General features: G+C 41.6%; 1 protein-coding gene across 1 annotated transcript in view; it reads right to left on the bottom strand.

Moving 5' to 3' along the window:
• The window catches only part of zgc:165603 (uncharacterized protein LOC571425 homolog), a 50,646-nt gene that overhangs the window by 9,190 nt on the left and 31,318 nt on the right, over window positions 1–10,138 (bottom strand). The gene's annotated exons all lie outside the window — the stretch shown is intronic.

Genomic DNA, 10,138 nt, shown 5'->3' with positions numbered 1-10,138 from the left:
CTTTAAGAGGTCACAAATAAATGCGTTAGTGGACATGGCCTAAATGGATAAAATAGTGTGCCAGAGGTGAGGGTGTAAGGTTGCTTTCACACCTTGCTTGTCAGTTTGGATAGAATAACCCTGGACTACTGACCTTTACTGTGTTTTTTTTTGCTGTTGTGAGGACACACCAACCGCACATGAATGCTCACCAAACAATCGCACCATGGTCCAAGAGAATTCTTACGCAGTTTCACATTCGAAAATAACAAGACCCAATTTCAGAAGTGACTTCAAACCCTGCAATACGGGCTGAATATGCAGTACATATTACAGTATTAATAATCGGAGTGATTTAACTAGCAACATTGTAGCTAGCTAGCATGTGACGTAAAGGCCAACAATCTGTGAAATGTAGCAAGGCTTGTCTTCTGCTACAATGGGTCAGTCTGTTGACAGGCTGTCTCCTTTGCTAGGTCATCATTACAGAGTTGGCAACTCGCAGCCATGACAGGCATTTGCAGCAATCCAATCAAATGGACTTTGATATGAACACCCCAGCAGGATGAATGCTAGTTTGACCAAATAACTTTCCATATTCTCCATATTGAATCTGGGTCAACAAAAACAATGCCAAGTGCTTTTCTCCCGCAACAAATTCTGGTCAACGAAAGAAATACTTTCGAAAAGCCGTATGACCATGTGAAACCCTATTGGATAAAATGGATGTCGCAACAAAATTCTACTAGATTTGAACTCTGACTTCACAAAAATGGTCCAACGCGAATACAAATAAGTCTACCAACTCCCAAACATGAGACTCGATGAACTTGAAACTTGATCTCAGGATATTTCTATTTCAAGGATATTTCTCAACTTTCTTCACAGTTGACAGTAATTTCTTTTTTAAAAGGTCATTTTGTCTGTCTACATTGTCGGAGATAGTCAGTTTCCAACAATTTGACATAAACTATTAGACATCCACTATCTACAGGAACACAACTCTAAAGACATGGTTTCCTGTTTCCTACACTGAGCCTAAAGTTAAATCAGTTACATAACGTTATTTTCATGACCTGTCATGACAGGTATTATGTCATTCTTATGACAGCGCTAGGCAGTGTGTCAGCCTCTTTAAGTTGAGCACATCCATCTTGGTTGCTGACTGTAATATTACCCTGGCTTTGGGCCAACAGAATCTGTTCCCTGGGGTTTCTATGTAACCCAGCACACATATATGGCGCTCTACCTTCTACCCCAGAACTGCCTTTTAACCTAATATTAACCTAATGCTGTAAATTAAAAACCGATACTTATTTAATGGAGTATCCATCTTCATCCTATCCGTCTTGCAGTGACGAAGCCTTGCCACAAAACAATGCCTGACAAAACACCTAAAGTTATCTTGGCCGCGCTGTCTGTATAATTGACCTCCGTTCTCCATATTCACCACAGCCGTCGTGAGACCCGGGAAGCGAGCTCTTCAAAAGCCACTTTACACCCCGCTTGGCACTACAATCACGACTGGAGACAGATTCTAGTCTACATATTCTCTCTGTCTCTCTCCCTCTCCTTTTTCTGGTTCCCGGGGCTCTTGGTGGCCCGTGGGACCGGCCTGTCAAACTATGAGAAATTCCTGCTGGGCCCTCTCTGTTGGGTTTTTCCACTGTGCTCCCCTGGGGGTCCGGTGCACCACTTACCCGATGAAACAAAAATCAATGGCTTAATGATCCAAAACGGGTAATAGAATGAAAAAACGAAGCCCCTCTAAAACAACTAAATGTCTTTTGGCAAGGGCCGCTCTTGTCCCGTGCCTTTACCGAGTATGTGTGTGGGCGATGGGGGTTGGAAGGGGTCCGTGTGTGTGTACGTGTGTGTCTGCGTGCGTGTGTGAGCTCACCCTAGCTTAGTGGCGCAAAACATATTGATTTATCGATTGCCCGTTTCACCCCCTCGCCTTCTTTCTCTCTCTCTCTCTGTCTGTGGCCCTGTGCTGAGGCTCATGGGAGTTGAGACTGCAGCGGGAACCGCAGGGGGGGGTCGGACGTAGAGTGGAGGAGGGAGGGAGGGGTCGCCCATCTCAAGAGTTGATCCACAAGCCTTTCAACCAAGGTCCCTACATCATCCAGATTTATGAACTTGGGTCATGACCAAATCAAAACCTTGACCTATCAGCAAGGGGGGTGATTTATAAGCGCCTTATAGCAGCTTGCACCTTCTTGGCAGGGGGATAGTTTTCTTATCCTCAGACCACTCCTCACGCACCCCTTCAGGAGTGCTGGGACAGGGGGCTTGGCTGTAATTTGTGATTAGAGGACAGGCTGTGGTTTATGATACACTAACTGAGGAGAGCTCGCCTTGGAGATCAGAAGACTGTCATTGTAGCTGCCTGTACAATGCTGTGACCCGAGACGGTCCATTGCCGAGGAGGGTGTGAGAGAGAGGGTTAGGGTCATGCTTTTGTCCTTTGTAAAAGGCTTTGTTTTTGTTTTGTTTTTGTAGTTGGCGAAATAAAACTATTGTTACAAGTGGGCACATTTCCTGTCATTCATCCACACCTCCAAATGACACCTCTTGACAAAACCCCTTGAATGTCTCCTCAGATTCACAACATCTCAACGCAAAACTAAAACATGAGTCACCATTGATCCCCCCCCCCCCCCCCAAACCCACCGATTTCTTATGATTCATACAAGCGGATTCCCATGTTAGCACATGTCCCATTCTCGACCCAGTGCCTCCAGAAATTATGAAGACTATGAAATATAAGCCACCCCACCCCCCCCATTCCAGAGCACTTCATCTCACCATCCCAGGGAGACACAACACATGTAACATTTGCTGCTATTTTGTCCCATTTGCAGCGTGCACCCAAGCGTGCGACAAATAAACAAAACCGAATCGCCCACGACAGACAGAAATAATCAGGGCGAGCTAAAAGGGAGAGAGAAATCTGTCAAGACAGAACCCACCCTCGCCTCCTTAGCCAACCCCTCACCCGGCCAAGAAGAGTGCCATTTTGACTCTATGTTGTGCACGAGGGAGTCAAAGAGCAATACTTTATCACAGTTTCACAAAGATTGGTAATGGTACCATGACCCTTTGCTCACACAAAGCTTAGGTCAGGAGCAAACTAGACCACACATTAAACAACACACCTTTTAATCAACCTGTTTAATTAATTTACCCAAACCAACCCGAACCCTCCCATGATGCCTTCGTACATCATTACGTCTGGTGTTGAAACAGTTGTCTCTAATGTGCTGTGATGTTACCCAGACTTTTCTTTCTGGTGGGCCCTTGTGTCACGCCAAATAATTTCCTCCAATCTCTCCTTCCACCCCCCCTCCTCTGGGGGGGTTAAGGAGTCTGCCTGATTGGGGCTTGGCACGGCGTCTCGCCAACTGGCGCCGATACGCTTGCAAATTGGAAGACCTCTGATTGTGTTGATACTGGCCAAATCTCTCAAATTAAAATCACAATGCCTTAAACTCTGGGACACTGGTGACGCCCCACTCAAGGGAGACTGTCCTTAGAAAAGCAAACCATCTCTTGTTTGAACAGAACAATTCATATTTATCTACCAATTGTCTGTTCTTATTATTAATTTGACATAGGTTCTTGCAGAGTAAAAACAAAGGAGTTAACATTTTATAGGTACAATAGGTAAGATCTTTCAGTAGTAGTAGTTTCTCCTTTTATGGTATGCTCATTAATATTTAGATAAGCTGCGCGCTGATTAGTTGGTTATCAATGAGTGAAGCTGGGAGCAAAAACGCAACAAGGCCAACAGCAGCACTCGCTGAAACACCAAAGTTGGAGACTTGAAATAAAAATGCGCAAATAAATCTATTGTGTCTACACAACACTGTTTTCAACAGATTGACTATATATCATTTGAAATGATAACATTACTTGTTTCCACTTCTGTTGTTGAAGCAAACTGGATTGACTTAGGTGGGTAGAACGTTAGGCTACAGCTTAGCAACCAAACCATTTCGTGATTCTACTCGGCTTCAGTTAGCTAGCTAGGCTAGCTCTAGATATCTTGCTGTAAAATAACATGACAAAGATCTGGACAAACATGCATCGTGAATTGTAGATTTTCATTACACAGGTTATTTATTTGAATGAAACACAGTCAGGAACATGAATCAACGTTAGCCCCATTGCCAATAAACTAGGCTAAATTATCACACATTCTATGCTCTTGCATTAACTAGCAAGCTAAACTTGTTTACATGCCTACAGTCTAGGTGTTACTAGTAACAGTTACTAGCAATGCTAACGTATCCTGTATCTAAAACCTGCCTTTCTCCAGTTCTTTCAAATAGATTATCTAGACAGGCGTTAGCAATAAGCCAGACTGCAGTTCGTTTTCTGGCTATTTTTCGGAAGCTTCCCTTCTAATGCCGACTACAGCTAGTCTAGCTAGAGTCATTTGATGTGTGTAGAAACGTATTTAGCATTCTACCTGGTATGCTATATACAGGAAACGTTAGCATTGCTAATAACTGTTAGCACAACATCATACTGTCCTTATAGCTTGCGGTTGCAATGAGCATACGGTTGGAACAGCACCTCTTTCCAGGTTCAGCTTCCTAGCATATCCTGCTTGAAATTGTCCAAGGTTGTCAAAACTGTCTTGGGTGAAATGTTCAGAGCAAATGAATGATTGACTCAATCATTAAGTGTCGAACTTCGCCGGGATCTTCTCATAGACAACAGCAGCCATGCCTGTTGAATGTTTGGCTCCTTGGGAAGACTGTGAGTGTTAGCCTTCCCTGTACAGCCTGGAACACAGCATTTACGACCGTGGTCCATAATCAATATCCTTGTTATAATTCAAAACGTTCTTCTTTGTAATTCCTTATAAGTAGCCTACACAGAGCAGCGCGCAGCTAAACTAGTATCGGAGATAGACGCTACCTCTGGCTGGTCTGGATGTAAATTCTGGGGCGTGACAAAGATACAGACCAGAGCCAATAAGAGGGCGATCACCGGTCCTACGTAGGACCGGTGGCTTTGTTGAAAAGCTAGCGTTTTCCAGCCAATTTTTTTCTTTTTGAGATTTGAATAGGAAAGAGGTGTCAATGGACTTTGATATTCACGGTATGTTCAGTTTACCCTCCGAACTGTCGTTTTTCAACAATGACAAGGTAAAATCGGTTTTGCAGTCAATTGCCCCTTTAAGTTTACATCATATTTACGAAACCTGCAGTTCATCGGGTAATCAGCACCTTTCTACGTCCACTTTACCGTAAATTGCGAGCAATTGAATGGGCCTCCTTCTCTCTTTCTATCATGAATAAGCCACCAAAGTCAAAACAACGAAAACAAAGATTTTGTGATAACGAAATTGATGTGCTTGTTCATGAGTTAACAGCAGATTTAAATGTTATACAAAGCTAGAATTCCACACCGACACAAAAAAATGCAATCTGGACCTAAATGACAAATTCCAGTAACTGTAATATTGCATGTCTGCTTAATCTGTAACGCATAATGATTTTGTGTTCACTCAACTGAAAAGTGTGATCCTTGTGGCAAAAATCCTTTCAGATCGTTTCCTCGGCCTACTTCTTCGTCTTGCTCGGATTACTGCTGTCATTTCACCAGGAGGCATATACGAAGGAACCCGCGTGCATCCAAGTCTACACCTGCTTTTAAGAGGCGCAGAATTTTCACCTCAAAATAGAGGCGCACTTTTACAGGCGTTTTTTGTTCATACCGCGGAATACATAATTAGGCGCACTTTACGCATCCCTTCCCATCTCTTTATGGAAAATCACGCTTTCCCCTTGACCCTCCCGTGAATGCATATGCATGACACAGCGCAATTTGCCATTTTGAGTTCCTGCACAGTCTGCGCTTTTACCTCAGTGCGGCATGTTTGTACATACCTCGCCATGTTTTTACCGCAAATTGCGAAACAAATACACCTGAAGTGGCCGCAAAAGCGTTAGTACATGAGGCTCTAAATGTTTTGTCCCTTATAAACATGCTGTGCAAGCTAATGAGGCCCTTTGAGATTTGTTTAGCAACACAGATAGCTCAGTGCCAGTAGAATGTCAAATTCACATTTTGGAGAAGCCCGTTACTTTCCAGCCAGTTATGTTCCAGCAATCCTGTTGTAGCCAGTCGCCTTCGACGAGGCTTGCCTTCCTCTTTGGCGTATTTTGTGAAACCACATCACACTTGAACTGGAGTTAAGCATGTCATTTAAGATAAAAAAAATTCTCAATTTTAATTTATGTTAAAATGTTACTTATTGCAGCTTTAAGTTATGAGTCTGCAAGGGTGCAACTTTTAACCTGATACCTGGTGGTCTGAGTTGTTGTCCCTTTTAAATATCACAGGCCCTTTTCTGTGTGTCGGGCCTGCCCAAAAAAAATTGGTCAACAGTTCAATGTCTGGGCTCTGGTCATCCCTTTTAACAAGAGGTAGTTTTACCTGTTCATAAAGATTACAGTAAAGTTCAACTGAATCAAGTAAAACCGAATTCTGCAAAACCTGCTCACGCTCCTACCCACTCTGAACTGTAGAATGGAAGAAAAACGTTGAGTTTGTAAACTTCAAAAAGGAAACAGAATTCTCTGAACCTCTCAAAATTGTTGTTTCTTTGACGGGTTGAAGAATAACAGAGTTTGAATGACACAATATTGTGTACATTTGACATCTGAAAATGTTTTTCATGATCTGCAATAAGGTGGGGAGACATCAAAGACAAGGCACAGGGAGAGAGGGAACGACAAGACCAGGAGTGAAAGACAAAATAGCAAGTAATATATAGAGAGACAGATAAAGAGAAAGGGGTGGGGGTTCACATAGAGGTAAGGACGACAGGAGAAGATGAACGCATGCTAATAAAGGAGAGCAGGAGACAAAGGGGGGGGGGAAAATAAGGAGCTGTTTTCTTTTTCTCCTTTTTGATTTGATAAAAGAGAACCACCTTCATTTCAAGACAACTACTAACGCAGAAGCTCTTTCATGTGAGAAACTTTGCACAATCACAGAAACAAGACATAACATCATGAAAAAAAGCAGGCCCCTACCACCCGCAGATTTCTTTACGATTATATATACAAATGGAACATGCAATGATTTCGATCCTTGAAATAATGTAATTAGACTAAGCTATGATACAGTGTCAAGAGGAGTACCCAATGGTGTATTCCTTACATGTTCTACATATGATTTTACCATGTAGGACAGTCAATGTTTGCTCGAGTTTTCTACCTTTACCTGTGCCACAGACACAAGCACACACACATACTTTGTTAAGGGCACCCCCTAGATGCCCCATGCACCCCCCCCCCCCACACACACACACACATCCACACACACTCTCTGTCTCTAACTCTAATAGGCCTTGGCCATGCTCCTGCTTGTCTCCCTCTCCTCCCTCCTCCCCTCTCCCCTCTCACTAATGAGGAGGGTAATTATGGCTAGGCCTGGCCATGGGGGAGGAGTCCTGCCTAGTCTAGCTTGGCCTGGTGCACCCTCCATAGATAGCCCAGGTCTTCCCATTCTCTCTCTCTCTCTGTCTCCTATCTCTCGCTCTTTCTCTCCCTCTTTTTCTCGATCTCTCTCAGCCAGACACAGACACACAGGCCCTACGCTTAATTAACCATGCCTCTGAGGGACAGAGAGAGAGAACAACACACTGAGATATGCATCAAAAAGGGAGAGAGAGCGGAAGAGGGAAAGAGAGAGACGGAAAGAGTTGAGGGTGTGGGGGATTGGAATGAGAGAGATTGTGAAAAGAAAAGTGATACAAAGAATAGGGAACGCATTTTCGAGAAGGAGGAAGAAAAATAAAGAGAGGCTTTGGAGGAAGATTTGGCAAGGGAGGGATGCAAAGATAGTGGGAGGTTTGCATAAGAAAACTGAGCAATGGTGTGTTGGGGGGGGAGTAAGGCAAGGTGAGCAAAGGATAATTTGAACAAAAAAAGCCTAAGAGAGGAAGAGACAAAAGAGAATTAAAAAGTGTCTTCAAAAGAGAGAAAGAGAGAGTGGGGGGATGGGATTACTATAGTACTGCATATGAAAATAATAGCAAAGTCGCGCCCATGAAACTGTGGAGTCAAAACACAAAGAAACCCAAGGAAGACAGATGGAGTCTGAGTGGGCAGTAGGCATCAATATCTACCCCCTTTTAAACATTAGCAGGTAGGTAATAGTAGGTGACAAACTGTACAATAACACCTGCTTAAAAAGGTGTACAGTAACTTCATAGAAATACCTGTAGCACCTAAATTTTAGTTAAAAAAATATTGTATATTTAGAAGCATATGTCACAGACACTATAAGCAAAACAGATCTTTCCCTAAAGGATGTAGAAACAGTATTGTTTGCAATACACGCATGGAGAAGCTGCACATGGTACCCATGCAACATTGTTATTGTCAAACACTTCTTATTAAACAAAAATAGCAACGCGTTTACCTTGTCTTTCTTGGCTTTGCTCAAGACAATAAGCCTACTCCTTACTACCTGTGAGAGGCATATGCTGCATGACACTAGTAAACGTAGAGAGGTCTGACAATACCCCGGATAGACACTGATGCAGTCTGGTACAAAAGTCAATTGGAACATTACTGGGGTTGTGGCATTACACGGTAGTACCATGTAAGTCCCATGTATGTTTGTACGTGGTTTAAATAGTCACCATATAAAGCAAATGTGACTAAAAACATGCAGGTGTGGTCAGTTCGTGTCAACTAGCATAAACACTAAGGACGCACGCACTGCTTTTATATGGAACACCATTTTAGTCCAAATTAATTAAATAAATAAGTAAATAAATACATAAATAAATATGGCTACGAAATAAACCCTGGAATTTTTTTTGCAATAAATATCTAAATATAGCATCATATAAATATATGGCTGAATCCATTTACCTAAATAAATTAATAAATGTACTTATTTCAAAATTACGTTTTTATAAAGACATTTATTTATTTCATAGGACATTTATTTTCTAATGAAATATGTATTTATTTATTGAGACTTTTATTGCTTAATGCCGCATATATTTCCGAACACCATATTTATTTCTTTGTTGTAGTTATTTCCAATCCTACATGCAAGCGAGAGGGGCGTGGTTATCTTCAGACCAAAGCAGCTGCATAAGATTGTATGATGCTATATTTATATATTTATTGCAATCTTTTTTTGATTTCAGGGTTTATTTCATAGCCATATTTATTTATGTATTTATTTACCTATTTATTTAATTTGGGCTAAAACGGTGTTCCATACTATTAGTGCTCTGCGTGAACTTTAAACACACAAGGATTCAAGGTGTAAGCTAACATTTTCTGCTAATTACAGTTAGCCACCAACATATGCCGTCCAACAAAGGAATGGGCTAACGCACAACAGTCTGCTAATTTGCCAGATTCAATGTTTTGAATAATAAAGCTTTCTTGACTAACAAGTGTTAATCTGTGAGCACATTATGGGCAACACAGTGGTTGGTTTCAGCCTGGTAGACCTAATTACATGCAATTAGAGTTAGAACAGTTATCTCGAGGACCATACGATCCGTTTTTCAACGCCAAAATCGCTAGTGTGAGCAGAGATCTCATTTAATGATAAATACGTGAATCTCAGTTCAGAAACCCAACTTGTGATGGCTGGTGCCATATAATGGTCACTTATTGGTGTAACCAAGTCAAAAAACGTTCTATGCGTAAATGGAAAATACTGTCAAACTATTCTGAAAATATAATTGATTTGATAAGTAAGGTGCTTGAGTATAAAGCAAACAGGATTAAGTAAATAATATTGTAGTTTGGGACTTCCTCTCTGCCTCTCAATAATTAAATGTGTTTTACCACAATTATGGCGAGACTAAAAACCTTTGGAAAGGGAAGTAAATTATGAGAGGAAGGTGATGCAAAGAGTCATTGGGAAAAACTAAATGTGTTAAAAGGAATCTAAAATCTTTGTAAAAAACATTCTTAATATCATTGAACTCTGAGACTGAAGCTTTGTCTCAAAGAAAATGTCTAAAGTAATGAATATTAAACATGTTTTAACACACAAAAATGCAAGGTCAACATTGCTGTGGTACATAGAGAGATGACTAAAACAGAGATGAGACTCAATGTCATGTCGACATACACACTGCAGAGATAGTGTCCAGGGG

The sequence above is a fragment of the Hypomesus transpacificus genome, chromosome 9 (genome assembly GCF_021917145.1).
Source record: "Hypomesus transpacificus isolate Combined female chromosome 9, fHypTra1, whole genome shotgun sequence".
Classification (NCBI taxonomy): Eukaryota; Metazoa; Chordata; class Actinopteri; order Osmeriformes; family Osmeridae; genus Hypomesus; species Hypomesus transpacificus.
Note: the sequence above shows the minus strand (reverse complement) of the source record. Positions and strands in the feature narration are given on the sequence as shown.